Source organism: Nomascus leucogenys, chromosome 10 (assembly GCF_006542625.1).
Source record: "Nomascus leucogenys isolate Asia chromosome 10, Asia_NLE_v1, whole genome shotgun sequence".
Lineage (NCBI taxonomy): Eukaryota > Metazoa > Chordata > Mammalia > Primates > Hylobatidae > Nomascus > Nomascus leucogenys.
Genome location: NC_044390.1, coordinates 28,182,123 through 28,189,778, shown reverse-complemented (window position 1 = coordinate 28,189,778; position 7,656 = coordinate 28,182,123). Strand labels below are relative to the sequence as shown.

At 36.0% G+C, this 7,656-nt stretch overlaps 1 non-coding gene across 1 annotated transcript; it reads right to left on the bottom strand.

Moving 5' to 3' along the window:
• Nucleotides 1-1,622: 1,622 nt before the first annotated feature.
• Nucleotides 1,623-1,729, bottom strand: LOC115837160. Its single transcript, XR_004032190.1, has one exon. It is a non-coding gene; the product is annotated as a small nucleolar RNA U13 (small nucleolar RNA).
• Nucleotides 1,730-7,656: the final 5,927 nt, after the last annotated feature.

Here is a 7,656-nt window from a genome sequence, read left to right as displayed (position 1 = left end):
GAGTGCTTGTGATAATTGCTGGGTTTCTATATTTGTCTTAGAAATTGACACTTCATAAACACCAAAGTGCTATCTTATAGGTGCTATGTTTGCACATGTGTAGAAACTTAATAATTGTCACTATAATAATTTGATATTCTTTAAAGGGATATGGAAAGTAAAATAGAATTTTTTAAAATTTTCATTTTAATTTGACCCCACTCTAAACTCCTAGGACTCTAACAATCTCATCTGACTGAAATTCAGATTTAAACAATGGGCCAACATACTTTGATATCTAAGAATAAACGTTAGAGCCTGTTCTAAGTTGACAATAAACTCTACTTGTGTATAAAGATGCTCAAGAAATGCCCTTTTATGCTTAAGTAATGAAAGGGCATTTCCATTAAGAGGTGATAAAGGAGAAGAAAATGGCAAATACTACCTTGTCTTAGGAAAAAAATCTATGGATCTTTTAAATGTCAAGAATGGAATTTACCAAAATTGCCTAAAATTTTGGAAAGTAAAAAATTTTAATACAAACCAAAGTCTTGATTATTTCAGCTTGTTGTATTTCTTATATAACCTTTGACCCTTATCATCTTCTGACTATGATACGCAAGAGGACTGATAAATAATGATGCAGATTTTTGTGTTTTATTTTCCTAGGCTTACAGAATCAGAAGTCAAACCTACCCATTTTGCTATCTAATCAATTTTCTTTGGTTTAACACCGAGACTAAGGCATCCCCTTCTTAGGCTCTTCCAGCTTATCTGAACTTAGAGTTTTAGTCATTCATGTAAAGCCTTTCATGCTGGTTTTTTATTTGAAAATGGGTCCCAGCTGCTCTGGCTTTCTTAATCCCTCCCAGAAAGGCATATGTGACAGCGTCTCCCCCTGGGAGATTCCAGCTCCAAAGCTTTTTCTCCTAGGTAGGGAAAGTGCAAAGCCAGACACTATTATCATGCTTACTTCCCCAGCTGGCTAATTAGATCAATATATGGTTTATATTTTGATGAATAGACAGGCATATAAGAATATTGTGTGTGTGTATATATATACGTGCGTATAATATATAAAAATATATAGAGAGAGATGATGGAAATTGTTATTTAATTAGCATTTTTAAAACTTCTATCAGGTTCTAGCATATAATAAGGATTCAATAAATATTCAATGAATACTTGAAAATGTGAAGAGATAAAAGTATTACATAGCCAGTACAGGAAATTTTGTAAGTTTAAATATTTCCCCATATTTTGTCTTTAAAATAAGATTGAAAGCTAAGTATTTGACTTACATGTTTTAAATCCAATCAAAGAACTAAAGACTATGAACTCATTCTCTAGCTTCTTCTTATAATTATGTAACATTAGTTTTGAACCTGCTCTCTAAGAACTTTTAAATTATTATCTCTTATCTATATTTGATATTATTAAATCATTCACTTTTACATTTAGAAATTTTTAAACCAAAGAATTCATAGGATAGTTTTAATTTGTATACCTTTTATATATAATACATAAAATTTTGTTCCTGAGTAAAGTTATAGACTCTATTCTTATATCCTATATTATGCCAGTGATGTATGATAATATATACTTTATTTATACTCAGAGTAGATACTTACATTCTTTTTTCTTTTCACACATAAAGGGTAATGTGCTGACATCATCACAAGGTTTGAGGGAGGCCCATCTCACAAGAATGTGGAAACCCAATCATCATACTTATGAACCACAAAAGGATCTAGATACTGATGTTCTTATATACTTATTTCTTACGTTGAATAGTGCAATTCAAATTCTATTCTTGAAGTTTAAAGATAACACTGGGGCGGGCCCAAACTAGTAAAATATATGACTGTGAATGGAATTCATCAAAATGTAGACACAGTAAGTATCTTAAAGCTTTAAATCCACTTCTGAAACAATGACAGGCAGGCATTTTGCCAGTGCTAATTTGCTTTACTCTATTGATTCAAGCTTTATTGGGCATTCTATTGTCTCTTCTAGGGAAGGCATAAGTGGAATACAGAACAGTGAAGCCTTATTCAAGATAATGTTATACTCATGAATCACGCCACCTAATACCTGCACTGCTTAGACATGCAGAACATAAAGCGTCTTCTCAAAATATCTCAGTAAAAGATATCTCTCCCTATAAACAAAAGTGGAACTTGTTTTGTGCAATCGCTTCTTGGTACAGTTACAATAGAAAATTCTCAGATATACTCCACTACTTTAAATAGATTCCTGCATCATTGAAAAAAATTTTCCAAGTCAACATAGTCTTAAAACCTAGTCAGTCTTTTCTTTAACGTCTTGAATGAATAAAAGCTCACTCCCCTTATTACTACTTATTGCTGCCTGTCTGTCTCTAATTGCACACCCTCTTTGAGCACATTATTGAGTGAGGATAAAAAAGCATGCATTTGTTTTTTTTGCAGTAAAGTCATCAGAATATTATATGTTCAAGGGAGAAGAAGAAATTTTTGAAGACAAATGGAATGGTGATCTCATTTTTCATCCTTATTATAGGCTAAGCATAACAGTCATGGTATGACTATGACTGTCTGAGCAACTGATTTACATTTTTCCTTTCCTGCATTTCTTGCCCTGGTTGAATGACATAAGGGGTATTTGTCCAATTCATTGCTCTCAGGAGAGTTGGCTTATTTTCTGTGCAGTTAGAAACACCAAATCTTGTTTTTATACATTAATATCATCTACTAGGTGTCAATACAAAGCCTTTAAATATAGGGCTTTGCAGAAGAGGGATTTAGATTCATGGTTTCTAGAGTTTAGAAGAGGATAACCCTATGTATGCAGTTCAAAAATTTACATTTGTTTCTTAACACAGGTATTGATCATGATTTTCTATTTTGGTAAACTTTAGATATGAAGGTAAAATAAGCTGACATCTAGCTTCTTTGTGTGTTTGAAAAATGGCTTAAATGAGGGAGGTCTGTTGGTTACTGCAGCAGAGTGAATAGAACAGCAGGATAGCACAGAAGCTGAAGAAATGTTCTCATAGCATCTCAGTGGGGTTGAAAATAGGTACTACTCTTTTATCGAAAAAGAAAATAGGACATCATAAAGTTCATGATATCCACTTAGAATTATCTATTATTATTCTTTAGTATCTTAAAATGTAGAATTTGTAAATAGATCACCAAACAGGTGAAACATTTAAAGCTTTTCCATTTTCTTCTTTATTAAAGTGGTCAAACCTAAAATAAAAATTAAAAATTATAATAAAAGAAGATATGAGCCACTGATCTTCTTCTTGCTGGGTGAGTCATTTTACCTGAAGGACAGCCTTGCTTTGGTTCTTACCTGTTTTGTTAGGTCTTCCTCTTACTGATGGAAGATGCTCCCTTGTGGTAAGCAGGGTAAACTGTAAACTTAATTAAAAACCAAAAGTAAACTGTAGATTTATCTTTAATCAAACCATAGGGCAACTTTGACTAATCTATTTTTACCAGGTAGCACATTTAGGCTAAAAGTAGGGACAGCCAGTATAATGGCTAAATGCTGAAGAGGAGTGGACAACATGGGAAGAACAATCTGAAATATTCACTAGTTGGTGGTATAATTCTGAAAGACAGGCTTTTAGGATCACATGGTATTAGAACCAGGTCACTTAGTTCAACCCACTGATTGTATAGAAGTAAACCCTGATCCCAGAGAGATGAAGGGGCACCCACTCAAATGTAAATAGGCTGGCCATTGGAGGCTGGGGGATGTAGGGCACTGCCCTCTTCTTGGGTCCAGCTCATTGCTGGTAGGAAGCCAAATGGGACCAGTACTACCAGTCTTCAAGGGAAGGCATAAATCTAGATGTTAATGTAAAATTTTCCAATTTTAAAATATTGGCAAGTACATAATTAAAAAATTTTGAAACATTAAGTCATACAATACGTCTGTGGGTCTCAAGCTTGTAACTTTTGGGTGAAAACATGACATAGTCCATAAAATTCTTCTTTAATAACTATAAACATAAAATAAGAGTTTTACAAAATCATAACTACAGTAACCAAAACAGCATGGGATGGCTACAAAAACAGACACATACATCAATGGAACAGAATAGAGACCCATGGAATAATGCCACACACCTACAATCATCTGATTTTCAACAAAATCAGCAATAACAAGCAATGGAGAAATGACTCCCTATTCAATAAATGGTACTGGGATAAATGGTTAACAATATGCAGAAGATTGAAACTGGACCCCTTTCCTACACCATACACAAAAATCAATTCAAGATGGATTAAAGACTTAAAAATGAAACCTAAAATTATAAAAACCCTGAAATATAAGGTAGGGAATACCATTCTTGACATAGGCCTTGGCAAAGATTTCATGATGACACCCAATGCAATTGCAACAAAAAAAATCAACAAATGGGACTAATTAAACTAAAGAGCTTCTGCACAGCAAAATAAACTATCAACAGAGTCAACAGAAAACCTACAGAATGGGAGAAAATATTTGCAAACTACGCATCTGACAAAAGTCTCATATCTAGCACTTATAAGGAACTTCACAAGCAAAAAGCAAACGACCCCAGTAAAAAGTGGGCAAAAGATGTGAACACTTGTTGAAAGAAGACACATGTGTGACCAAAAAGCATACGAAAAAATGTTCAGCATCACCAATCATTGGAGAAATGCAAATCAAAACCACAATGAGATACCATCTCACACCAGTCAGAATAGCTATTAGTAACAAGTCCACAATTAACAGATGCTGGTGAAGTTGCAGAGAAAAGGGAACACTTATACGCTGCTGATGGAAATGTAAATTAGTTCAGCCATTGTGGAAAGCAGTTTGGCCATTTCTCAAATGACTTAAAACAATTACCATTTGACTCAGAAATCCCGCTATTGGGTATATACCCAAGGAAATATAAATCATCCTACCATAAAAACACATGCACATGTATGTTCATCACAGTCCTGTTCACAATAACAAACACATAGAATCAACCTAAATGCCCGTTAATGGTGGACTGGATAGAGAAAATGTGGTATGTATACACCATGGTATAATGCAGCCAAAAAAAAACAAGATTATGTCTTTCACAGTAATGTGGATGGAGCTGGAGGCTATACTAAGTGAACTAATGCAGGAACAGAAAACCAAATACTGTGTGTTCTCACTTTTAAGTGGGACCTAAACAATGGAACACAGGGACACAAAGAAGAGAACAACAGACACGAAGGCCTACTTGAGGGTGAAGGGTGGGAGAAAGAAGAGAATTAAAAAACTACCTGTTGAGCATTATGCTTATTATGTGCTAATGAAGTAATCTACACACCATACTCCCATGACACATAATTCACCTATAAAACAAACCCTCACATATACCCCTGAACCTAAAATAAACCTATATAACAAACCCCTCACATATACCCCTGAACCTAAAATAAAAGTTAAAAAAGTTATCATTCAATGAATAGTTGTTGAGTACTTTCTGGGTGACTTGCAGTTTTATTTGATGCTGTGGTGGATATGGAAGAAATAATTTCACTTATGTCTTCCAAAAGATTATAATTTGGCTAGAGAGAAGAACCCAAGTATTCACAAAACAACCAGAAGACATAAATGCTTCACGACTTTGAGATGAGTAATCATGTTGCCTACACTTTAGAAAAAGGAGAGAATGATTCACTAAATGCTCAGTGATTTTATGGATGCCATATTTAGAGGCATAAACTGTGAAGGTCTAACTCGCTGTACTCTCTACAATATGTGTGTACACTCAGTACCCAGTCTGGATAACAAGGGTTGGTCCTTTCTAGTTTCTATGTTTCAGACCCGTAAATCAAGAGGTCTAGACTTGTATTCAGCTCTCTCACAAAATGAGACTTCAGAAGTTTTGTCTCCTAAACCTGTCTTCTTCCTCTATTATTTAGGATGCTTTCTTACTCAAGTAATGAAAAGTTCAACCTGAGCTGGCTTCAACTATAAGGACACTTATTACATAACATCCTGATTGGGGATGGTACGGGGGAGAACAGAGGTTGATTCAGCAGATCAGTGATGTTGCCAAAGTCCCATTTTTTTCCCACTATTTTGTTTTTTGCATCCTCATTGGCTTTGCCCTCATCCTGGCCTCCCTCATTTTCATGAGGTGTCTGCTGAAGGGCATGTGCCCTTCTGGACATCACATCCAAACTGTGTTCAGAGGAAGAAAGGGGCTGTTTCCTTCTGTGTCTCTGTCTTATGAGTGAGGAAACCTCTCATGGAAGCTCTCTGAAATATTTTGCCGCAAGTCTTAGTGGTCAGGATGGAATCACAAATCTATTCCTAAGCTAAACATTAGTGAGTGGAACGAGATTATCATAAAAGGCTTAGGCCAGTAATTCTCAACAGGGATGGACTAGTGCTTCAGGTAGGATGATTCCAATCTTTGTTTAGTGTGACTGTTTCATACATCTCAGGATGTGTATCATAGTGAGTGAAAAATACCAGTATTTTTCAACAGGTAGTTTGAGCTCTCGATCACCAAAAACTGATAACTTTTAGTGAAAAAAAAAAGATGATGGAAGGAAGACCAGTAGTGACCTCTCAGTCACTAAAAACTGTAATTCTCAACGGGATGTATTGATGTTTCAGGTAGGATGATTCCGAACATTGGTTTGGGAGACTGTCCCATCTATCTCTGGATGTGTATCATACTGAGTGAAAAATACCAGTAATACCTCTCAGCAACTGAAAACTCCCCTGCCCAACATTTTGCAATAACTCCCAAGGGGGAGGGAGCATGCCCTGTTGAGGACAACTGGCTGCAATTGGTCATGTCAAAGCAATGAATTGAGGGAATTAATCACAAAGACAATGATACTCTTCCCAGTGGGTCTGTTTCCCCATTTCAGCATCATCATCTTTGTTATATAAGTCAGAACCTCAAGTGGCATCCTACACACATGCTTCTTTCCCACTTATAACATCTGATAGTGACCAAGTCTGCTAAAATATACTTTAACTCTCTTTATCTCTCTTGATCGCCTTGGTCATCACAATAGTCCAGGTCACTATTATCTCTAGCTCAGACAATTGTTAAGAGTTTCCTAACTGGTATCCCTGCTTATATTCTTGCCCCTTATTCTCCCAATAGCAAGCAACATGATTTTATTTTTATTAATTTATTTTATTTGGAGACAGGGTTTCACTCTGTCACCCAGGCTAGAGTGCAGTGACGTGATCACACTGCAACCTCTGCCTCCTTGGCTCATGTGATCCTCCTACCTCAGCCTCCCAAGTGGCTGGGACTACAGGCGTGTACCACCACATCCTGTTAATTTTTGTATTTTTTGAAGAGTCAAGGTTTTGCCATGTTGCCCAGGCTGGTCTCGAACTCCTGGACTCATCGCCTGCCTCAGCCTCCCAAAGTGCTGGGATTACAGGCATGAACCACCACGCCCACCCAGTGAATATGATTTTAAAATATATTCAGTATATCTAACTTCATTAAAAATCATTGAGTGAATTTCCATCGAGCTTAATAATTATCTGTTTACTTTCTCTGCCCCCTCACTTAAGCCTCATGAGCACAGTCATGTCTTTGTAGTAGATTATATTATTTTCCCAAACACTTCTCTTCCTCCCGTGTAAGAATTATACATCCATGTCTTCTGCCATGTGACTTTTCAGCTCCTCCCA